Here is a 26,083-nt window from a genome sequence, read left to right as displayed (position 1 = left end):
TTTGATTGAAAAAGAAAATATTTCTCTTCGTTTTTCACATTCAAATTATTTACTAATGTGAGATAATGTTTTTCATATATTTTTTAATATTATGAATAAAATAATTAAATTATTATTATCCAATAATATACCATATGCTTATAAAATTTCATTATAAAATTTGTATAAGCAACTTAATTAGCATAGTCTTACAACCCTCAACCATATGTAGTCCAAGCAGCACTATAAAATTAATTAAAGTACATAACAGCATGGACTGCGATATGCGTTCAAAATGTCGATGTTCATGTGTCCTGCAGTTCACACGATGACGCACAGTTTGCTGCGTTCTTCATCGACCCATGAGCCGAGTGATCCACCGCTTAGAGTTTTATAAATTGGTTTCTTAATTTTGTCAAATATGTTTTTATTGAAAGAAATTAAAAATACACCATTTTACTGGCATATATCAATTCCTTCAATAAATTTATTTTTATACCTAAAACGAATGCTGCGAAATGTCTTAGTTTTATATAACCAATATATATCAAAGTATTTCTTTTTAAATTGCATTTATTGTAAATAAATATATATATATATATATTAATACTTTTTTAGCGATATAAATTGAAATTTATATAAAACATTAACCTGTATAAAACCAGGTACAACATTGTACATTTTAGGTTGTTGCATTATCCAATGTATGCGCATAACTGAGATGAACAATACATATCGCAACGCGTGTATATTATGGTCCATATACACACAGTATTTTAATTGTGTTTATATACAATAATAATTTAATATTATTATTTTAATAATTCGATTTGCTTGTTCGAATTTTTATTTGTTTGTTTTGGCTGCTTATTATTTCTCTCATATGTATTAAATACAATATATAATTTTAATATTTGCATTATTTCGATTTGCTTGTTCGAAATTTCATTTGATCTATATTAGATCATATACATTTTGGCAATTCATATTTTATTTGTATTACTATAATGTATTTATTATAATATAAACAAATATTTTATTAACGGTAAGGATATACAATAATAATTTAATATTATTATTTTAATAATTCGATTTGCTTGTTCGAATTTTTATTTGTTTGCTTTGGCTGCTTATTATTTCTCTCATATGTATTAAATACAATATATAATTTTAATATTTGCATTATTTCGATTTGCTTGTTCGAAATTTTATTTGATCTATATTAGATCTCATATACATTTTGGCAATTCATATTTTATTTGTATTATTATAATGTATTTATTATAATATAAACAAATATTTTATTAACGGTAAGGATATACAATAATAATTTAATATTATTATTTTAATAATTCGATTTGCTTGTTCGAATTTTTATTTGTTTGCTTTGGCTGCTTATTAATTTCTCTCATATGTATTAAATACAATATATAATTTTAATATTTGCATTATTTCGATTTGCTTGTTCGAAATTTCATTTGATCTATAATAGATCTCATATACATTTTGGCAATTCATATTTTATTTGTAATACTATAATGTATTTATTATAATATAAACAAATATTTTATTAACGGTAAGGATATTAAAACATTAATGATCCTTCCGCAGGTTCACCTACGGAAACCTTGTTACGACTTTTACTTCCTCTAAATAATCAAGTTCGGTCAACTTTTGCGAAACAACCGTAACACGCAAGGCGTCACAGTGATCACGTCCGGAGACCTCACTAAATAATTCAATCGGTAGTAGCGACGGGCGGTGTGTACAAAGGGCAGGGACGTAATCAATGCGAGTTAATGACTCACACTTACTGGGAATTCCAAGTTCATGTGAACAGTTTCAGTTCACAATCCCAAGCATGAAAGTGGTTCAGCGGTTTACCCGGACCTCTCGGTCTAGGAAATACACGTTGATACTTTCATTGTAGCGCGCGTGCAGCCCAGGACATCTAAGGGCATCACAGACCTGTTATTGCTCAATCTCATTATTGCTAGACGCAATTTGTCCATTTAAGAAGCTAGTGTCCTTATAATGGGACAAACCAACAGGTACGGCTCCACTTATATAAACACATTCAAACACAATAAACATTTTACTGCCACCATGAATGAAGGCTATATAAGCTTCAACACCATAATCCTGAAGATATCTATTTAATATATTTGAGTCTCGTTCGTTATCGGAATTAACCAGACAAATCACTCCACGAACTAAGAACGGCCATGCACCACCACCCATAGATTCGAGAAAGAGCTATCAATCTGTCTTACACACTTATGTTCGGACCTGGTAAGTTTTCCCGTGTTGAGTCAAATTAAGCCGCAGGCTCCACTCCTGGTGGTGCCCTTCCGTCAATTCCTTTAAGTTTCAGCTTTGCAACCATACTTCCCCCGGAGCCCAAAAGCTTTGGTTTCCCGGGAAGCGACTGAGAGAGCCATAAAAGTAGCTACACCCAATTGCTAGCTGGCATCGTTTATGGTTAGAACTAGGGCGGTATCTGATCGCCTTCGAACCTCTAACTTTCGTTCTTGATTAATGAAAACATCTTTGGCAAATGCTTTCGCTTAAGTTAGTCTTACGACGGTCCAAGAATTTCACCTCTCGCGTCGTAATACTAATGCCCCCAAACTGCTTCTATTAATCATTACCTCTTGATCTGAAAACCAATGAAAGCAGAACAGAGGTCTTATTTCATTATCCCATGCACAGAATATTCAGGCATTTGAAGCCTGCTTTAAGCACTCTAATTTGTTCAAAGTAATTGTACCGGCCCACAATAACACTCGTTTAAGAGCACTAATGCAGGTTTTTAAATAGGAGGAACATATGAAAAAATACAAGTATCTAAGCACATGTAAGAACTCCACCGGTAATACGCTTACATACATAAAGGTATAGTACTAACCACAATTGTAAGTTGTACTACCCGTATGAAGCACAAGTTCAACTACGAACGTTTTAACCGCAACAACTTTAATATACGCTATTGGAGCTGGAATTACCGCGGCTGCTGGCACCAGACTTGCCCTCCAATTGGTCCTTGTTAAAGGATTTAAAGTGTACTCATTCCAATTACAGGGCCTCGGATATGAGTCCTGTATTGTTATTTTTCGTCACTACCTCCCCGAGCTGGGAGTGGGTAATTTACGCGCCTGCTGCCTTCCTTAGATGTGGTAGCCGTTTCTCAGGCTCCCTCTCCGGAATCGAACCCTGATTCCCCGTTACCCGTTGCAACCATGGTAGTCCTAGATACTACCATCAAAAGTTGATAGGGCAGACATTTGAAAGATCTGTCGTCGGTACAAGACCATACGATCTGCATGTTATCTAGAGTTCAACCAATATAACGATCTTGCGATCGCTTGGTTTTAGCCTAATAAAAGCACATGTTCCATAAGGTTCATGTTTTAATTGCATGTATTAGCTCTAGAATTACCACAGTTATCCAAGTAACTGTTAACGATCTAAGGAACCATAACTGATATAATGAGCCTTTTGCGGTTTCACTTTTAATTCGTGTGTACTTAGACATGCATGGCTTAATCTTTGAGACAAGCATATAACTACTGGCAGGATCAACCAGAATAATGTTTTTATTCATATTTCATTCATATTTTTTGAATAGAAATTAGCAATATATATGTTGTTATAGATTTTATTTCTATCGAATACGGCCATTTTTATATAGCATTCGTATACGTTTGTTTTCCAATTTATACTTGTTTCGCCACTAATAATAACAAGTTTTTATTGATGTCAAAAAGAATCATATTCTTTATAAACACAATATTTATTTTTCATATATTTTCTTTATATATGCACATTTCATTCTAAAATATCATTTTTGTTCGACATACATAATATATTGTATCCACACATGTACAATTTTTGTTTAACCAATATAAGATATTGATTTAATCATTTGTATTTTGACGATAAATTTAAAATTTATCTATATATATCCATATAAGTCTCTGGTAATATATAAAATAGAACCGAGTGTATATATATAATTATTACTACTATATTTATTTCTTAAATAATATATACTTATATATTATTTATATATATACTCTTTATTATATATTATATAATTTCTTAAATAACTCTCTTAATAGCTATTTTTTATTATCAACAATATAAGTTGATATTAATATTGAAAATGTATTCATAATTACATTTTTATATTTCTTTGGTAGACTTTTATGTACTATTATTATTTAATAATACACATATAATATAAATCATGTTAGCCTACCTCCTAAAATTAACGATAAAATTCGGAAACAATTTGTTATTCTATGTACAATAGAAACTTGGCCTTTGTTTCAACGTTATTATCTTTGGGCTTAAAATATTAACCGCGGAGCCAAGTCTCGTATTCAAATAAATGAATAAAGAAACAAATTTGACGGATAATATCTTCTCTACTGACATATGTCAATAGCAGACGGCCGGCCCATTGACCATCCTATAGTAGTTTTTGGACACGCTGTCTCCCATTCGGGTATATTCAATTTACTTTGCCACTCACCCATATAGTGTTCTCTTATATAATAAGACAACGCACTTTTATATTCATTATATGGATATATTGCCTTCCTCATATTTGCCACACCACCTATAGTAGTTTTTGGACACGCTGTCTCCCATTCGGGTATATTCAATTTACTTTGCCACTCACCCATATAGTGTTCTCTTATATAATAAGAAAACGCACTTTTATTTTCATTATATGGATATATTGCCTTCCTCATATTTGCCACACCACCTATAGTAGTTTTTGGACACGCTGTCTCCCATTCGGGTATATTCAATTTACTTTGCCACTCACCCATATAGTGTTCTCTTATATAATAAGAAAACGCACTTTTATTTTCATTATATGGATATATTGCCTTCCTCATATTTGCCACACCACCTATAGTAGTTTTTGGACACGCTGTCTCCCATTCGGGTATATTCAATTCTCTTTGCCACTCACCCTTATAGTATTCTCTTATTTAATAAGAATACTAAAATACTTCTCATATTATAGATGTAATCTATTAACTTCTCAATATCCATACGGTTTATGTATGGTATTGACAAAATCCTATGCATTTGCATAAGATTTATTTTGCCACAATTTATAGTACTAGTGCCGCCCTCACTAGGTATAAATATCTCATTTCGCTAGTAGTGTATGGGCAAATTCTACTAGCTATTCTCATAAATATGTCACTTATATGCCATATCTATACAATTCATGCACTTTTATATGTATATTTGCTATATTATACATTATTATGCCTTATAGGTATTATACCTATAAGCCACATCCATACGATTGCTTAATATAAATATATGTATAATTTTTTATACATATTTTTTTTTTATTTATGTATGGTTTTTTATTCATATCCATATACTGTATTCACTTTTATATGGATATGATTGGCGTTTTATATAGTATTGACAAAATCATAAGTTTGACCAATACGAGGAGAGGTCCGCCAACGACCACCTCCCTATAGGTGTTTTTGGACACGCTGTCTCCCATTCGACTGCTTACTATACTAGGGGCTACCCGCTCCGTATGATATTCTCTCATATAACAAGAGAATGCAAGAAATATTCGTATTTTATGAATATAATCCATTTATTTTTCAATATCCATACGTTTTACTTAGTTTTTTGTACGGTATTGACAAAATCCTATGCATTTGCATAAGATTTATTTTGCCACAATTTATAGTACTAGTGCCGCCCTCACTAGGTATAAATATCTCATTTCGCTAGTAGTGTATGGGCAAATTCTACTAGCTATTCTCATAAATATGTCACTTATATGCCATATCTATACAATTCATGCACTTTTATATGTATATTTGCTATATTATACATTATTATGCCTTATAGGTATTATACCTATAAGCCACATCCATACGATTGCTTAATATAAATATATGTATAATTTTTTATACATATTTTTTTTTTATTTATGTATGGTTTTTTATTCATATCCATATACTGTATTCAATTTTATATGGATATGATTGGCGTTTTATATAGTATTGACAAAATCATAAGTTTGACCAATACGAGGAGAGGTCCGCCAACGACCACCTCCCTATAGGTGTTTTTGGACACGCTGTCTCCCATTCGACTGCTTACTATACTAGGGGCTACCCGCTCCGTATGATATTCTCTCATATAACAAGAGAATGCAAGAAATATTCGTATTTTATGAATATAATCCATTTATTTTTCAATATCCATACGTTTTACTTAGTTTTTTGTACGGTATTGACAAAATCCTATGCATTTGCATAAGATTTATTTTGCCACAATTTATAGTACTAGTGCCGCCCTCACTAGGTATAAATATCTCATTTCGCTAGTAGTGTATGGGGAAATTCTACTAGCTATTCTCATAAATATGTCACTTATATGCCATATCTATACAATTCATGCACTTTTATATGTATATTTGCTATATTATACATTATTATGCCTTATAGGTATTATACCTATAAGCCACATCCATACGATTGCTTAATATAAATATATGTATAATTTTTTATACATATTTTTTTTTTATTTTTGTATGGTTTTTTATTCATATCCATATACTGTATTCAATTTTATATGGATATGATTGGCGTTTTATATAGTATTGACAAAATCATAAGTTTGACCAATACGAGGAGAGGTCCGCCAACGACCACCTCCCTATAGGTGTTTTTGGACACGCTGTCTCCCATTCGACTGCTTACTATACTAGGGGCTACCCGCTCCGTATGATATTCTCTCATATAACAAGAGAATGCAAGAAATATTCGTATTTTATGAATATAATCCATTTATTTTTCAATATCCATACGTTTTACTTAGTTTTTTGTACGGTATTGACAAAATCCTATGCATTTGCATAAGATTTATTTTGCCACAATTTATAGTACTAGTGCCGCCCTCACTAGGTATAAATATCTCATTTCGCTAGTAGTGTATGGGCAAATTCTACTAGCTATTCTCATAAATATGTCACTTATATGCCATATCTATACAATTCATGCACTTTTATATGTATATTTGCTATATTATACATTATTATGCCTTATAGGTATTATACCTATAAGCCACATCCATACGATTGCTTAATATAAATATATGTATAATTTTTTATACATATTTTTTTTTATTTATGTATGGTTTTTTATTCATATCCATATACTGTATTCACTTTTATATGGATATGATTGGCGTTTTATATAGTATTGACAAAATCATAAGTTTGACCAATACGAGGAGAGGTCCGCCAACGACCACCTCCCTATAGGTGTTTTTGGACACGCTGTCTCCCATTCGACTGCTTACTATACTAGGGGCTACCCGCTCCGTATGATATTCTCTCATATAACAAGAGAATGCAAGAAATATTCGTATTTTATGAATATAATCCATTTATTTTTCAATATCCATACGTTTTACTTAGTTTTTTGTACGGTATTGACAAAATCCTATGCATTTGCATAAGATTTATTTTGCCACAATTTATAGTACTAGTGCCGCCCTCACTAGGTATAAATATCTCATTTCGCTAGTAGTGTATGGGCAAATTCTACTAGCTATTCTCATAAATATGTCACTTATATGCCATATCTATACAATTCATGCACTTTTATATGTATATTTGCTATATTATACATTATTATGCCTTATAGGTATTATACCTATAAGCCACATCCATACGATTGCTTAATATAAATATATGTATAATTTTTTATACATATTTTTTTTTATTTATGTATGGTTTTTTATTCATATCCATATACTGTATTCACTTTTATATGGATATGATTGGCGTTTTATATAGTATTGACAAAATCATAAGTTTGACCAATACGAGGAGAGGTCCGCCAACGACCACCTCCCTATAGGTGTTTTTGGACACGCTGTCTCCCATTCGACTGCTTACTATACTAGGGGCTGCCCGCTCCGTATGATATTCTCTCGTATAACAAGAGAATGCAAGAAATATTCGTATTTTATGAATATAATCCATTTATTTTTCAATATCCATACGTTTTACTTAGTTTTTTGTACGGTATTGACAAAATCCTATGCATTTGCATAAGATTTATTTTGCCACAATTTATAGTACTAGTGCCGCCCTCACTAGGTATAAATATCTCATTTCGCTAGTAGTGTATGGGCAAATTCTACTAGCTATTCTCATAAATGCCTTCTTTATGCCATATCTATACAATTTATGCACTTTTATATGTATATTTGCTAATATTATACATTATTATGCCTTATAGGTATTATACCTATAAGCCATATACATACGATTTCATTTTTTTATTTATATATGGTTTTGTATTTATAACCATATACCGTATTTACTTTTATAAGGATATGATTGGCGTTTTATATAGTATTGACAAAATTATAAGTTTGACAAACACTTTTTTAAGTCTTTTAGTTAAAATTGTCATTTTTAATTGACTATCTAAACACTAGATATATTTGCACATGGAGCAAAGAGTATAAAAATTGGTCGCGTCACTAATAATATCGCGATACATTTTTACTACCATCAAAATACCACATACGTTTATATGTCCTCTTTATTTAATTTGGTTTCTAAACCTCAGGAATAGTTTTAATTATATGTGCGCTCTAAGTTGAATGAATTTCTTGAATCTCTTTACTTGAATTTCTAAGACTTAAAAATATTTATAAATAGATGTCCTATTGCATAATATTTTTTTATCGCTTCACTTATAAAATAACGATCCTGCCTTTCTACCTTTGAATAAACATTCATATAAACATGGAGAAAAAAACGTTCGCGTCACTAACAGTATGTGACGATAAAATTTTGCTAACATTAAAAGGAACATATTTTTATATGTCAACTCTTAGTTGAATTGGTCTATTGCTTAAGATTCTAGACCTTAGGAATATTTTTATATTATATGTTTGCCAATCTTCGCGTCACTAAAAAGATGACGATTCATATTGTTATTATTAGATGGTCGAGTTGTACTTATATTGATATGTTAATCAAATTGGTCTCTTACTTGAAAATCTAGACCTTAGGAATATTTTTATATTATATGTTTGCCAATCTTCGCGTCACTAATAAGATGACGATTCATATTATTATTAGATGGTCGAGTTGTACTTATATTGATATGTTAATCAAATTGGTCTCTTACTTGAAAATCTAGACCTTAGGAATATTTTTATATTATATGTTTGCCAATCTTCGCGTCACTAATAAGATGACGATTCATATTATTATTAGATGGTCGAGTTGTACTTATATTGATATGTTAATCAAATTGGTCTCTTACTTGAAAATCTAGACCTTAGGAATATTTTTATATTATATGTTTGCCAATCTTCGCGTCACTAATAAGATGACGATTCATATTGTTATTATTAGATGGTCGAGTTGTACTTATATTGATATGTTAATCAAATTGGTCTCTTACTTGAAAATCTAGACCTTAGGAATATTTTTATATTATATGTTTGCCAATCTTCGCGTCACTAATAAGATGACGATTCATATTGTTATTATTAGATGGTCGAGTTGTACTTATATTGATATGTTAATCAAATTGGTCTCTTACTTGAAAATCTAGACCTTAGGAATATTTTTATATTATATGTTTGCCAATCTTCGCGTCACTAATAAGATGACGATTCATATTGTTATTATTAGATGGTCGAGTTGTACTTATATTGATATGTTAATCAAATTGGTCTCTTACTTGAAAATCTAGACCTTAGGAATGTAATATATAAAGGATTAAAAATTCGCCACAAAGCCAAGCAAACAATCAATGCATACAAATAGATTGTTGGTTGAACTTTATATAAGAAGTTCAACACAACAAATAAATTATGCAATTTTATTATCGAATCATCAAGCAAAGGATAAGCTTCAGTGGATCGCAGTATGGCAGCTGCTCAACCACTTACAACACCTTGCCTGTTACAAAAGTCGTTTACAATTGATTCTAGGCTTTGTCATTGTATTAAATAATGCTTTTATATGTAACTAGCGCGGCATCAGGTGATCAAAGATCCTCCCAATTTACTATGTTACAAATTACATTGGCATCACATCCATTGTCGTTTAAAAAGTAAATTATAAACTTTAAATGGTTTAGAAGCCATACAATGCAAATTGCCCCTTATTTATCATTGCAGTCCAGCACGGATACGACCTTAGAGGCGTTCAGGCATAATCCAACGGACGTAGCGTCATACCACTGTTCGCTCGAACAAGTATTGTGCCATTGGTCCGTACCTGCGGTTCCTCTCGTACTACGCAGGAATGCTGTCGCAACAACGTTTTGTCATTAGTAGGGTAAAACTAACCTGTCTCACGACGGTCTAAACCCAGCTCACGTTCCCTTGCATGGGTGAACAATCCAACGCTTGGTGAATTTTGCTTCACAATGATAGGAAGAGCCGACATCGAAGGATCAAAAAGCGACGTCGCTATGAACGCTTGGCCGCCACAAGCCAGTTATCCCTATGGTAACTTTTCTGACACCTCTTGTTAAAAACTCTTTAAACCAAAAGGATCGATAGGCCGAGCTTTTGCTGTCCCTGTGTGTACTGAACACCGAGATCAAGTCAGCATTTGCCCTTTTGCTCTATGTGTGGTTTCTGTCCGCACTGAGCTGGCCTTGGGACACCTCCGTTATTATTTGAGAGATGTACCGCCCCAGTCAAACTCCCTACCTGGCAATGTCCTTGAATTGGATCATACCTGAGTAATTGGAGTTATACCAAATTTTCAAATCAAAAATACATAAATGCACCGTTTTATTAAAGAATTTGTTTGCGAATATATAACAAACTCGTGATACTTTGATCAAGAAGCTTGCATCAAAACCCAATACCATAAGATATAATAAATATATCCGTATAATGGCTAGGAAATGATACACGTTCCATTTAATCAAGTAAGTAAGGAAACAATAAGAGTAGTGGTATTTCATTGGCGATACCAAACCGAGGTCTAATATCTCCCACTTATTCTACACCTCTTATGTCTCCTTACACTGCCAGATTAGAGTCAAGCTCAAAAGGGTCTTCTTTCCCCGCTAATTATTCCAAGCCCGTTCCCTTGGCTGTGGTTTCGCTAGATAGTAGATAGGGACAGTAGGAATCTCGTTAATCCATTCATGCGCGTCACTAATTAGATGACGAGGCATTTGGCTACCTTAAGAGAGTCATAGTTACTCCCGCCGTTGACCCGCGCTTACTTGAATTTCTTCACTTTGACATTCAGAGCACTGGGCAGAAATCACATTGTGTCAACACCCGCTAGGGCCATCACAATGCTTTGTTTTAATTAGACAGTCGGATTCCCCAAGTCCGTGCCAGTTCTGAATTGATTGTTAATTGATAATCGTTATAATTAATAAGAACTAATTGGTTTAACCCAATTAGTATTCTTAAAAATTTTAGCAAGAAAGTTCCACAATTGGCTACGTAACTAAACTATCCGGGGAACAAGTAACTAACATAAATGCTAGAAACTCTATTTACCCAGAACGAGCACATAAACCATGTTATTGTTTCCCAATCAAGCCCGACTATCTCAATCTTCAGAGCCAATCCTTATCCCGAAGTTACGGATCTAATTTGCCGACTTCCCTTACCTACATTATTCTATCGACTAGAGACTCTTCACCTTGGAGACCAGCTGCGGATATTGGTACGGCCTGTTGAGAAGTTTGCGTGTCCCCACCATAAATTTTCAAGGTCCGAGGAGAAAATATCGACACAACAGTATATGTCATGCTCTTCTAGCCCATCTACCATATCTCTCTGCGAAAGACTTCCATGGTAGTACGGCTATAAAACAGAAAAGAAAACTCTTCCGATATCTCTCGACGGCTTCTTTATGGTCGTTCCTGTTGCCAGGATGAGCACGAGGCCCATATTTAATAACAAACGGATACTCAACAGGTTACGGAATTGGAACCGTATTCCCTTTCGTTCAAAATTATTCAAGTATATTAATTTAGCTAGATTTTATATAATATATATATTTGTTTGGCATTTGTATTTTACTTGAAAATTTTCGGCTTTCGCCTTGAACTTAGGACCGACTAACTCGTGATCAACCACTGTTCACACGAAACCCTTCTCCACTTCAGTCCTCCAAGGTCTCATTCGATTATTTGCTACTACCACCAAGATCTGTACCAATGGCAGCTCCATGCAGGCTTACGCCAAACACTTCTACGCATACCATTGTACCTTCCTACTCACTAAAGTTTCAAAATTTATATTACAAGTAATATAAATCATCTACTTTAGCGGTAATGTATAGGTATACAACTTAAGCGCCATCCATTTTAAGGGCTAGTTGCTTCGGCAGGTGAGTTGTTACACACTCCTTAGCGGATTTCGACTTCCATGATCACCGTCCTGCTGTTTTAAGCAACCAACGCCTTTCATGGTATCTGCATGAGTTGTTAATTTGGGCACCGTAACATTACGTTTGGTTCATCCCACAGCGCCAGTTCTGCTTACCAAAAGTGGCCCACTGGGCACATTATATCATAACCTTGAACTTCATATCAAGAAAGTTAAGGTTCTTACCCATTTAAAGTTTGAGAATAGGTTAAGATCGTTTCGACCCTAAGGCCTCTAATCATTCGCTTTACCAGATAAGATTATTTTATATAATATTAAAATGCACCAGCTATCCTGAGGGAAACTTCGGAAGGAACCAGCTACTAGATGGTTCGATTGGTCTTTCGCCCCTATACTCAATTCTGACAATCGATTTGCACGTCAGAACTGTTTCGGTCTTCCATCAGGGTTTCCCCTGACTTCAACCTGATCAAGTATAGTTCACCATCTTTCGGGTCACAGCATATATGCTCAAGGTACGTTCCAGTTAGAGGCATAAATAATATAAATATCATTATACATAACTATATAGAACGCCCCGGGATTGTGTTAATTAGCTATAAATAGTTAAAAAACTAATCCCATTATTAGTCAAGTTAATTACGCTATTAGGTTTATATCCCAATAACTTGCACATATGTTAGACTCCTTGGTCCGTGTTTCAAGACGGGTCCCGAAGGTATCCTGAATCTTTCGCATTGTTAATCCTACAAGTGCATATAATAAACACAAAAATCAATGATAATTATGCCATTATATAATTCCGAAAAATTAACGCACTGTATTCATATAAATCTATCAGCACTTTATCAAATTAATAACATTTATTCTGTGTTAAAATGCAAGCAAATTAATTTGAATAAACTATAAGTTATATTTTATGATAAATTTGGTATGCTAATAGATTACAATGTCCTTATATGGAAAAAATGCACACTATTATCATAATATTGTTTAAATATTACAATTCTAATGATGAATTTTCCATAACGGATATTCAGGTTCATCGGGCTTAACCTCTAAGCAGTTTCACGTACTGTTTAACTCTCTATTCAGAGTTCTTTTCAACTTTCCCTCACGGTACTTGTTTACTATCGGTCTCATGGTTATATTTAGTTTTAGATGGAGTTTACCACCCACTTAGTGCTGCACTATCAAGCAACACGACTCTTTGGAAACATCATCTAGTAATCATTAACGTTATACGGGCCTGGCACCCTCTATGGGTAAATGGCCTCATTTAAGAAGGACTTAAATCGTTAATTTCTCATACTAGAATATTGACGCTCCATACACTGCATCTCACATTTGCCATATAGACAAAGTGACTTAGTGCTGAACTGATTTCTTTTCGCTCGCCGCTACTAAGAAAATCCTTGTTAGTTTCTTTTCCTCCCCTAATTAATATGCTTAAATTCAGGGGGTAGTCCCATATGAGTTGAGGTTGTGTATAACTTTTATATGCAATTAATTCTTTATATATAATGATAAAACATTTTATTAAATTCGTTATATTAATAATATCTGTATATAAATGGCATTTGTTTGATTTAACGAATCAACGAAGAACAATAATATTGTCAACGGTTTTCTATTTTCTAATCATTAATAAGAGACAATTCTAGATAAATTTTTATGCTAGACATTTCTCAGTATCATTTGATTGAAAAAGAAAATATTTCTCTTCGTTTTTCACATTCAAATTATTTACTAATGTGAGATAATGTTTTTCATATATTTTTTAATATTATGAATAAAATAATTAAATTATTATTATCCAATAATATACCATATGCTTATAAAATTTCATTATAAAATTTGTATAAGCAACTTAATTAGCATAGTCTTACAACCCTCAACCATATGTAGTCCAAGCAGCACTATAAAATTAATTAAAGTACATAACAGCATGGACTGCGATATGCGTTCAAAATGTCGATGTTCATGTGTCCTGCAGTTCACACGATGACGCACAGTTTGCTGCGTTCTTCATCGACCCATGAGCCGAGTGATCCACCGCTTAGAGTTTTATAAATTGGTTTCTTAATTTTGTCAAATATGTTTTTATTGAAAGAAATTAAAAATACACCATTTTACTGGCATATATCAATTCCTTCAATAAATTTATTTTTATACCTAAAACGAATGCTGCGAAATGTCTTAGTTTTATATAACCAATATATATCAAAGTATTTCTTTTTAAATTGCATTTATTGTAAATAAATATATATATATATATATTAATACTTTTTTAGCGATATAAATTGAAATTTATATAAAACATTAACCTGTATAAAACCAGGTACAACATTGTACATTTTAGGTTGTTGCATTATCCAATGTATGCGCATAACTGAGATGAACAATACATATCGCAACGCGTGTATATTATGGTCCATATACACACAGTATTTTAATTGTGTTTATATACAATAATAATTTAATATTATTATTTTAATAATTCGATTTGCTTGTTCGAATTTTTATTTGTTTGTTTTGGCTGCTTATTATTTCTCTCATATGTATTAAATACAATATATAATTTTAATATTTGCATTATTTCGATTTGCTTGTTCGAAATTTCATTTGATCTATATTAGATCATATACATTTTGGCAATTCATATTTTATTTGTATTACTATAATGTATTTATTATAATATAAACAAATATTTTATTAACGGTAAGGATATACAATAATAATTTAATATTATTATTTTAATAATTCGATTTGCTTGTTCGAATTTTTATTTGTTTGCTTTGGCTGCTTATTATTTCTCTCATATGTATTAAATACAATATATAATTTTAATATTTGCATTATTTCGATTTGCTTGTTCGAAATTTTATTTGATCTATATTAGATCTCATATACATTTTGGCAATTCATATTTTATTTGTATTATTATAATGTATTTATTATAATATAAACAAATATTTTATTAACGGTAAGGATATACAATAATAATTTAATATTATTATTTTAATAATTCGATTTGCTTGTTCGAATTTTTATTTGTTTGCTTTGGCTGCTTATTAATTTCTCTCATATGTATTAAATACAATATATAATTTTAATATTTGCATTATTTCGATTTGCTTGTTCGAAATTTCATTTGATCTATAATAGATCTCATATACATTTTGGCAATTCATATTTTATTTGTAATACTATAATGTATTTATTATAATATAAACAAATATTTTATTAACGGTAAGGATATTAAAACATTAATGATCCTTCCGCAGGTTCACCTACGGAAACCTTGTTACGACTTTTACTTCCTCTAAATAATCAAGTTCGGTCAACTTTTGCGAAACAACCGTAACACGCAAGGCGTCACAGTGATCACGTCCGGAGACCTCACTAAATAATTCAATCGGTAGTAGCGACGGGCGGTGTGTACAAAGGGCAGGGACGTAATCAATGCGAGTTAATGACTCACACTTACTGGGAATTCCAAGTTCATGTGAACAGTTTCAGTTCACAATCCCAAGCATGAAAGTGGTTCAGCGGTTTACCCGGACCTCTCGGTCTAGGAAATACACGTTGATACTTTCATTGTAGCGCGCGTGCAGCCCAGGACATCTAAGGGCATCACAGACCTGTTATTGCTCAATCTCATTATTGCTAGACGCAATTTGTCCATTTAAGAAGCTAGTGTCCTTATAATGGGACAAACCAACAGGTACGGCTCCACTTATATAAACACATTCAAACACAATAAACATTTTACTGCCACCATGAATGAAGGCTATATAAGCTTCAACACCATAATCCTGAAGATATCTATTTAATATATTTGAGTCTCGTTCGTTATCGGAATTAACCAGACAAATCACTCCACGAACTAAGAACGGCCATGCACCACCACCCATAGATTCGAGAAAGAGCTATCAATCTGTCTTACACACTTATGTTCGGACCTGGTAAGTTTTCCCGTGTTGAGTCAAATTAAGCCGCAGGCTCCACTCCTGGTGGTGCCCTTCCGTCAATTCCTTTAAGTTTCAGCTTTGCAACCATACTTCCCCCGGAGCCCAAAAGCTTTGGTTTCCCGGGAAGCGACTGAGAGAGCCATAAAAGTAGCTACACCCAATTGCTAGCTGGCATCGTTTATGGTTAGAACTAGGGCGGTATCTGATCGCCTTCGAACCTCTAACTTTCGTTCTTGATTAATGAAAACATCTTTGGCAAATGCTTTCGCTTAAGTTAGTCTTACGACGGTCCAAGAATTTCACCTCTCGCGTCGTAATACTAATGCCCCCAAACTGCTTCTATTAATCATTACCTCTTGATCTGAAAACCAATGAAAGCAGAACAGAGGTCTTATTTCATTATCCCATGCACAGAATATTCAGGCATTTGAAGCCTGCTTTAAGCACTCTAATTTGTTCAAAGTAATTGTACCGGCCCACAATAACACTCGTTTAAGAGCACTAATGCAGGTTTTTAAATAGGAGGAACATATGAAAAAATACAAGTATCTAAGCACATGTAAGAACTCCACCGGTAATACGCTTACATACATAAAGGTATAGTACTAACCACAATTGTAAGTTGTACTACCCGTATGAAGCACAAGTTCAACTACGAACGTTTTAACCGCAACAACTTTAATATACGCTATTGGAGCTGGAATTACCGCGGCTGCTGGCACCAGACTTGCCCTCCAATTGGTCCTTGTTAAAGGATTTAAAGTGTACTCATTCCAATTACAGGGCCTCGGATATGAGTCCTGTATTGTTATTTTTCGTCACTACCTCCCCGAGCTGGGAGTGGGTAATTTACGCGCCTGCTGCCTTCCTTAGATGTGGTAGCCGTTTCTCAGGCTCCCTCTCCGGAATCGAACCCTGATTCCCCGTTACCCGTTGCAACCATGGTAGTCCTAGATACTACCATCAAAAGTTGATAGGGCAGACATTTGAAAGATCTGTCGTCGGTACAAGACCATACGATCTGCATGTTATCTAGAGTTCAACCAATATAACGATCTTGCGATCGCTTGGTTTTAGCCTAATAAAAGCACATGTTCCATAAGGTTCATGTTTTAATTGCATGTATTAGCTCTAGAATTACCACAGTTATCCAAGTAACTGTTAACGATCTAAGGAACCATAACTGATATAATGAGCCTTTTGCGGTTTCACTTTTAATTCGTGTGTACTTAGACATGCATGGCTTAATCTTTGAGACAAGCATATAACTACTGGCAGGATCAACCAGAATAATGTTTTTATTCATATTTCATTCATATTTTTTGAATAGAAATTAGCAATATATATGTTGTTATAGATTTTATTTCTATCGAATACGGCCATTTTTATATAGCATTCGTATACGTTTGTTTTCCAATTTATACTTGTTTCGCCACTAATAATAACAAGTTTTTATTGATGTCAAAAAGAATCATATTCTTTATAAACACAATATTTATTTTTCATATATTTTCTTTATATATGCACATTTCATTCTAAAATATCATTTTTGTTCGACATACATAATATATTGTATCCACACATGTACAATTTTTGTTTAACCAATATAAGATATTGAGTTAATCATTTGTATTTTGACGATAAATTTAAAATTTATCTATATATATCCATATAAGTCTCTGGTAATATATAAAATAGAACCGAGTGTATATATATAATTATTACTACTATATTTATTTCTTAAATAATATATACTTATATATTATTTATATATATACTCTTTATTATATATTATATAATTTCTTAAATAACTCTCTTAATAGCTATTTTTTATTATCAACAATATAAGTTGATATTAATATTGAAAATGTATTCATAATTACATTTTTATATTTCTTTGGTAGACTTTTATGTACTATTATTATTTAATAATACACATATAATATAAATCATGTTAGCCTACCTCCTAAAATTAACGATAAAATTCGGAAACAATTTGTTATTCTATGTACAATAGAAACTTGGCCTTTGTTTCAACGTTATTATCTTTGGGCTTAAAATATTAACCGCGGAGCCAAGTCTCGTATTCAAATAAATGAATAAAGAAACAAATTTGACGGATAATATCTTCTCTACTGACATATGTCAATAGCAGACGGCCGGCCCATTGACCATCCTATAGTAGTTTTTGGACACGCTGTCTCCCATTCGGGTATATTCAATTTACTTTGCCACTCACCCATATAGTGTTCTCTTATATAATAAGACAACGCACTTTTATATTCATTATATGGATATATTGCCTTCCTCATATTTGCCACACCACCTATAGTAGTTTTTGGACACGCTGTCTCCCATTCGGGTATATTCAATTTACTTTGCCACTCACCCATATAGTGTTCTCTTATATAATAAGAAAACGCACTTTTATTTTCATTATATGGATATATTGCCTTCCTCATATTTGCCACACCACCTATAGTAGTTTTTGGACACGCTGTCTCCCATTCGGGTATATTCAATTTACTTTGCCACTCACCCATATAGTGTTCTCTTATATAATAAGAAAACGCACTTTTATTTTCATTATATGGATATATTGCCTTCCTCATATTTGCCACACCACCTATAGTAGTTTTTGGACACGCTGTCTCCCATTCGGGTATATTCAATTCTCTTTGCCACTCACCCTTATAGTATTCTCTTATTTAATAAGAATACTAAAATACTTCTCATATTATAGATGTAATCTATTAACTTCTCAATATCCATGCGGTTTATGTATGGTATTGACAAAATCCTATGCATTTGCATAAGATTTATTTTGCCACAATTTATAGTACTAGTGCCGCCCTCACTAGGTATAAATATCTCATTTCGCTAGTAGTGTATGGGCAAATTCTACTAGCTATTCTCATAAATATGTCACTTATATGCCATATCTATACAATTCATGCACTTTTATATGTATATTTGCTATATTATACATTATTATGCCTTATAGGTATTATACCTATAAGCCACATCCATACGATTGCTTAATATAAATATATGTATAATTTTTTATACATATTTTTTTTTTATTTATGTATGGTTTTTTATTCATATCCATATACTGTATTCACTTTTATATGGATATGATTGGCGTTTTATATAGTATTGACAAAATCATAAGTTTGACCAATACGAGGAGAGGTCCGCCAACGACCACCTCCCTATAGGTGTTTTTGGACACGCTGTCTCCCATTCGACTGCTTACTATACTAGGGGCTACCCGCTCCGTATGATATTCTCTCATATAACAAGAGAATGCAAGAAATATTCGTATTTTATGAATATAATCCATTTATTTTTCAATATCCATACGTTTTACTTAGTTTTTTGTACGGTATTGACAAAATCCTATGCATTTGCATAATATTTATTTTGCCACAATTTATAGTACTAGTGCCGCCCTCACTAGGTATAAATATCTCATTTCGCTAGTAGTGTATGGGGAAATTCTACTAGCTATTCTCATAAATATGTCACTTATATGCCATATCTATACAATTCATGCACTTTTATATGTATATTTGCTATATTATACATTATTATGCCTTATAGGTATTATACCTATAAGCCACATCCATACGATTGCTTAATATAAATATATGTATAATTTTTTATACATATTTTTTTTTTATTTTTGTATGGTTTTTTATTCATATCCATATACTGTATTCAATTTTATATGGATATGATTGGCGTTTTATATAGTATTGACAAAATCATAAGTTTGACCAATACGAGGAGAGGTCCGCCAACGACCACCTCCCTATAGGTGTTTTTGGACACGCTGTCTCCCATTCGACTGCTTACTATACTAGGGGCTACCCGCTCCGTATGATATTCTCTCATATAACAAGAGAATGCAAGAAATATTCGTATTTTATGAATATAATCCATTTATTTTTCAATATCCATACGTTTTACTTAGTTTTTTGTACGGTATTGACAAAATCCTATGCATTTGCATAAGATTTATTTTGCCACAATTTATAGTACTAGTGCCGCCCTCACTAGGTATAAATATCTCATTTCGCTAGTAGTGTATGGGCAAATTCTACTAGCTATTCTCATAAATATGTCACTTATATGCCATATCTATACAATTCATGCACTTTTATATGTATATTTGCTATATTATACATTATTATGCCTTATAGGTATTATACCTATAAGCCACATCCATACGATTGCTTAATATAAATATATGTATAATTTTTTATACATATTTTTTTTTATTTATGTATGGTTTTTTATTCATATCCATATACTGTATTCACTTTTATATGGATATGATTGGCGTTTTATATAGTATTGACAAAATCATAAGTTTGACCAATACGAGGAGAGGTCCGCCAACGACCACCTCCCTATAGGTGTTTTTGGACACGCTGTCTCCCATTCGACTGCTTACTATACTAGGGGCTACCCGCTCCGTATGATATTCTCTCATATAACAAGAGAATGCAAGAAATATTCGTATTTTATGAATATAATCCATTTATTTTTCAATATCCATACGTTTTACTTAGTTTTTTGTACGGTATTGACAAAATCCTATGCATTTGCATAAGATTTATTTTGCCACAATTTATAGTACTAGTGCCGCCCTCACTAGGTATAAATATCTCATTTCGCTAGTAGTGTATGGGCAAATTCTACTAGCTATTCTCATAAATATGTCACTTATATGCCATATCTATACAATTCATGCACTTTTATATGTATATTTGCTATATTATACATTATTATGCCTTATAGGTATTATACCTATAAGCCACATCCATACGATTGCTTAATATAAATATATGTATAATTTTTTATACATATTTTTTTTTATTTATGTATGGTTTTTTATTCATATCCATATACTGTATTCACTTTTATATGGATATGATTGGCGTTTTATATAGTATTGACAAAATCATAAGTTTGACCAATACGAGGAGAGGTCCGCCAACGACCACCTCCCTATAGGTGTTTTTGGACACGCTGTCTCCCATTCGACTGCTTACTATACTAGGGGCTGCCCGCTCCGTATGATATTCTCTCGTATAACAAGAGAATGCAAGAAATATTCGTATTTTATGAATATAATCCATTTATTTTTCAATATCCATACGTTTTACTTAGTTTTTTGTACGGTATTGACAAAATCCTATGCATTTGCATAAGATTTATTTTGCCACAATTTATAGTACTAGTGCCGCCCTCACTAGGTATAAATATCTCATTTCGCTAGTAGTGTATGGGCAAATTCTACTAGCTATTCTCATAAATGCCTTCTTTATGCCATATCTATACAATTTATGCACTTTTATATGTATATTTGCTAATATTATACATTATTATGCCTTATAGGTATTATACCTATAAGCCATATACATACGATTTCATTTTTTTATTTATATATGGTTTTGTATTTATAACCATATACCGTATTTACTTTTATAAGGATATGATTGGCGTTTTATATAGTATTGACAAAATTATAAGTTTGACAAACACTTTTTTAAGTCTTTTAGTTAAAATTGTCATTTTTAATTGACTATCTAAACACTAGATATATTTGCACATGGAGCAAAGAGTATAAAAATTGGTCGCGTCACTAATAATATCGCGATACATTTTTACTACCATCAAAATACCACATACGTTTATATGTCCTCTTTATTTAATTTGGTTTCTAAACCTCAGGAATAGTTTTAATTATATGTGCGCTCTAAGTTGAATGAATTTCTTGAATCTCTTTACTTGAATTTCTAAGACTTAAAAATATTTATAAATAGATGTCCTATTGCATAATATTTTTTTATCGCTTCACTTATAAAATAACGATCCTGCCTTTCTACCTTTGAATAAACATTCATATAAACATGGAGAAAAAAACGTTCGCGTCACTAACAGTATGTGACGATAAAATTTTGCTAACATTAAAAGGAACATATTTTTATATGTCAACTCTTAGTTGAATTGGTCTATTGCTTAAGATTCTAGACCTTAGGAATATTTTTATATTATATGTTTGCCAATCTTCGCGTCACTAAAAAGATGACGATTCATATTGTTATTATTAGATGGTCGAGTTGTACTTATATTGATATGTTAATCAAATTGGTCTCTTACTTGAAAATCTAGACCTTAGGAATATTTTTATATTATATGTTTGCCAATCTTCGCGTCACTAATAAGATGACGATTCATATTATTATTAGATGGTCGAGTTGTACTTATATTGATATGTTAATCAAATTGGTCTCTTACTTGAAAATCTAGACCTTAGGAATATTTTTATATTATATGTTTGCCAATCTTCGCGTCACTAATAAGATGACGATTCATATTATTATTAGATGGTCGAGTTGTACTTATATTGATATGTTAATCAAATTGGTCTCTTACTTGAAAATCTAGACCTTAGGAATATTTTTATATTATATGTTTGCCAATCTTCGCGTCACTAATAAGATGACGATTCATATTGTTATTATTAGATGGTCGAGTTGTACTTATATTGATATGTTAATCAAATTGGTCTCTTACTTGAAAATCTAGACCTTAGGAATATTTTTATATTATATGTTTGCCAATCTTCGCGTCACTAATAAGATGACGATTCATATTGTTATTATTAGATGGTCGAGTTGTACTTATATTGATATGTTAATCAAATTGGTCTCTTACTTGAAAATCTAGACCTTAGGAATATTTTTATATTATATGTTTGCCAATCTTCGCGTCACTAATAAGATGACGATTCATATTGTTATTATTAGATGGTCGAGTTGTACTTATATTGATATGTTAATCAAATTGGTCTCTTACTTGAAAATCTAGACCTTAGGAATGTAATATATAAAGGATTAAAAATTCGCCACAAAGCCAAGCAAACAATCAATGCATACAAATAGATTGTTGGTTGAACTTTATATAAGAAGTTCAACACAACAAATAAATTATGCAATTTTATTATCGAATCATCAAGCAAAGGATAAGCTTCAGTGGATCGCAGTATGGCAGCTGCTCAACCACTTACAACACCTTGCCTGTTACAAAAGTCGTTTACAATTGATTCTAGGCTTTGTCATTGTATTAAATAATGCTTTTATATGTAACTAGCGCGGCATCAGGTGATCAAAGATCCTCCCAATTTACTATGTTACAAATTACATTGGCATCACATCCATTGTCGTTTAAAAAGTAAATTATAAACTTTAAATGGTTTAGAAGCCATACAATGCAAATTGCCCCTTATTTATCATTGCAGTCCAGCACGGATACGACCTTAGAGGCGTTCAGGCATAATCCAACGGACGTAGCGTCATACCACTGTTCGCTCGAACAAGTATTGTGCCATTGGTCCGTACCTGCGGTTCCTCTCGTACTACGCAGGAATGCTGTCGCAACAACGTTTTGTCATTAGTAGGGTAAAACTAACCTGTCTCACGACGGTCTAAACCCAGCTCACGTTCCCTTGCATGGGTGAACAATCCAACGCTTGGTGAATTTTGCTTCACAATGATAGGAAGAGCCGACATCGAAGGATCAAAAAGCGACGTCGCTATGAACGCTTGGCCGCCACAAGCCAGTTATCCCTATGGTAACTTTTCTGACACCTCTTGTTAAAAACTCTTTAAACCAAAAGGATCGATAGGCCGAGCTTTTGCTGTCCCTGTGTGTACTGAACACCGAGATCAAGTCAGCATTTGCCCTTTTGCTCTATGTGTGGTTTCTGTCCGCACTGAGCTGGCCTTGGGACACCTCCGTTATTATTTGAGAGATGTACCGCCCCAGTCAAACTCCCTACCTGGCAATGTCCTTGAATTGGATCATACCTGAGTAATTGGAGTTATACCAAATTTTCAAATCAAAAATACATAAATGCACCGTTTTATTAAAGAATTTGTTTGCGATTATATAACAAACTCGTGATACTTTGATCAAGAAGCTTGCATCAAAACCCAATACCATAAGATATAATAAATATATCCGTATAATGGCTAGGAAATGATACACGTTCCATTTAATCAAGTAAGTAAGGAAACAATAAGAGTAGTGGTATTTCATTGGCGATACCAAACCGAGGTCTAATATCTCCCACTTATTCTACACCTCTTATGTCTCCTTACACTGCCAGATTAGAGTCAAGCTCAAAAGGGTCTTCTTTCCCCGCTAATTATTCCAAGCCCGTTCCCTTGGCTGTGGTTTCGCTAGATAGTAGATAGGGACAGTAGGAATCTCGTTAATCCATTCATGCGCGTCACTAATTAGATGACGAGGCATTTGGCTACCTTAAGAGAGTCATAGTTACTCCCGCCGTTGACCCGCGCTTACTTGAATTTCTTCACTTTGACATTCAGAGCACTGGGCAGAAATCACATTGTGTCAACACCCGCTAGGGCCATCACAATGCTTTGTTTTAATTAGACAGTCGGATTCCCCAAGTCCGTGCCAGTTCTGAATTGATTGTTAATTGATAATCGTTATAATTAATAAGAACTAATTGGTTTAACCCAATTAGTATTCTTAAAAATTTTAGCAAGAAAGTTCCACAATTGGCTACGTAACTAAACTATCCGGGGAACAAGTAACTAACATAAATGCTAGAAACTCTATTTACCCAGAACGAGCACATAAACCATGTTATTGTTTCCCAATCAAGCCCGACTATCTCAATCTTCAGAGCCAATCCTTATCCCGAAGTTACGGATCTAATTTGCCGACTTCCCTTACCTACATTATTCTATCGACTAGAGACTCTTCACCTTGGAGACCAGCTGCGGATATTGGTACGGCCTGTTGAGAAGTTTGCGTGTCCCCACCATAAATTTTCAAGGTCCGAGGAGAAAATATCGACACAACAGTATATGTCATGCTCTTCTAGCCCATCTACCATATCTCTCTGCGAAAGACTTCCATGGTAGTACGGCTATAAAACAGAAAAGAAAACTCTTCCGATATCTCTCGACGGCTTCTTTATGGTCGTTCCTGTTGCCAGGATGAGCACGAGGCCCATATTTAATAACAAACGGATACTCAACAGGTTACGGAATTGGAACCGTATTCCCTTTCGTTCAAAATTATTCAAGTATATTAATTTAGCTAGATTTTATATAATATATATATTTGTTTGGCATTTGTATTTTACTTGAAAATTTTCGGCTTTCGCCTTGAACTTAGGACCGACTAACTCGTGATCAACCACTGTTCACACGAAACCCTTCTCCACTTCAGTCCTCCAAGGTCTCATTCGATTATTTGCTACTACCACCAAGATCTGTACCAATGGCAGCTCCATGCAGGCTTACGCCAAACACTTCTACGCATACCATTGTACCTTCCTACTCACTAAAGTTTCAAAATTTATATTACAAGTAATATAAATCATCTACTTTAGCGGTAATGTATAGGTATACAACTTAAGCGCCATCCATTTTAAGGGCTAGTTGCTTCGGCAGGTGAGTTGTTACACACTCCTTAGCGGATTTCGACTTCCATGATCACCGTCCTGCTGTTTTAAGCAACCAACGCCTTTCATGGTATCTGCATGAGTTGTTAATTTGGGCACCGTAACATTACGTTTGGTTCATCCCACAGCGCCAGTTCTGCTTACCAAAAGTGGCCCACTGGGCACATTATATCATAACCTTGAACTTCATATCAAGAAAGTTAAGGTT

General features: G+C 33.0%; 5 non-coding genes and 1 pseudogene across 5 annotated transcripts; all 6 read right to left on the bottom strand.

Moving 5' to 3' along the window:
• Positions 1-191: 191 nt before the first annotated feature.
• LOC127012284 (5.8S ribosomal RNA) lies at positions 192-370 on the bottom strand. The gene has a single exon (XR_007765791.1). It is a non-coding gene; the product is annotated as a 5.8S ribosomal RNA (ribosomal RNA).
• Positions 371-1,573: 1,203 nt separating this feature from the next.
• On the bottom strand, positions 1,574-3,568 carry LOC127012275 (small subunit ribosomal RNA). Its single transcript, XR_007765784.1, has one exon. It is a non-coding gene; the product is annotated as a small subunit ribosomal RNA (ribosomal RNA).
• A 6,331-nt stretch (positions 3,569-9,899) lies between these two features.
• On the bottom strand, positions 9,900-13,870 carry LOC127012279 (large subunit ribosomal RNA). Its single transcript, XR_007765788.1, has one exon. It is a non-coding gene; the product is annotated as a large subunit ribosomal RNA (ribosomal RNA).
• Positions 13,871-14,272: 402 nt separating this feature from the next.
• Positions 14,273-14,451, bottom strand: LOC127012273 (5.8S ribosomal RNA). The gene has a single exon (XR_007765782.1). It is a non-coding gene; the product is annotated as a 5.8S ribosomal RNA (ribosomal RNA).
• Positions 14,452-15,654: 1,203 nt separating this feature from the next.
• Positions 15,655-17,649, bottom strand: LOC127012274 (small subunit ribosomal RNA). Its single transcript, XR_007765783.1, has one exon. It is a non-coding gene; the product is annotated as a small subunit ribosomal RNA (ribosomal RNA).
• A 5,729-nt stretch (positions 17,650-23,378) lies between these two features.
• Positions 23,379-26,083, bottom strand: LOC127012283 (large subunit ribosomal RNA; annotated as a pseudogene; the record flags this gene model as incomplete).

The sequence above is a fragment of the Drosophila biarmipes genome, unplaced genomic scaffold (assembly GCF_025231255.1).
Source record: "Drosophila biarmipes strain raj3 unplaced genomic scaffold, RU_DBia_V1.1 ptg000042l, whole genome shotgun sequence".
NCBI classification, from domain to species: Eukaryota; Metazoa; Arthropoda; class Insecta; order Diptera; family Drosophilidae; genus Drosophila; species Drosophila biarmipes.
Note: the sequence above shows the minus strand (reverse complement) of the source record. Positions and strands in the feature narration are given on the sequence as shown.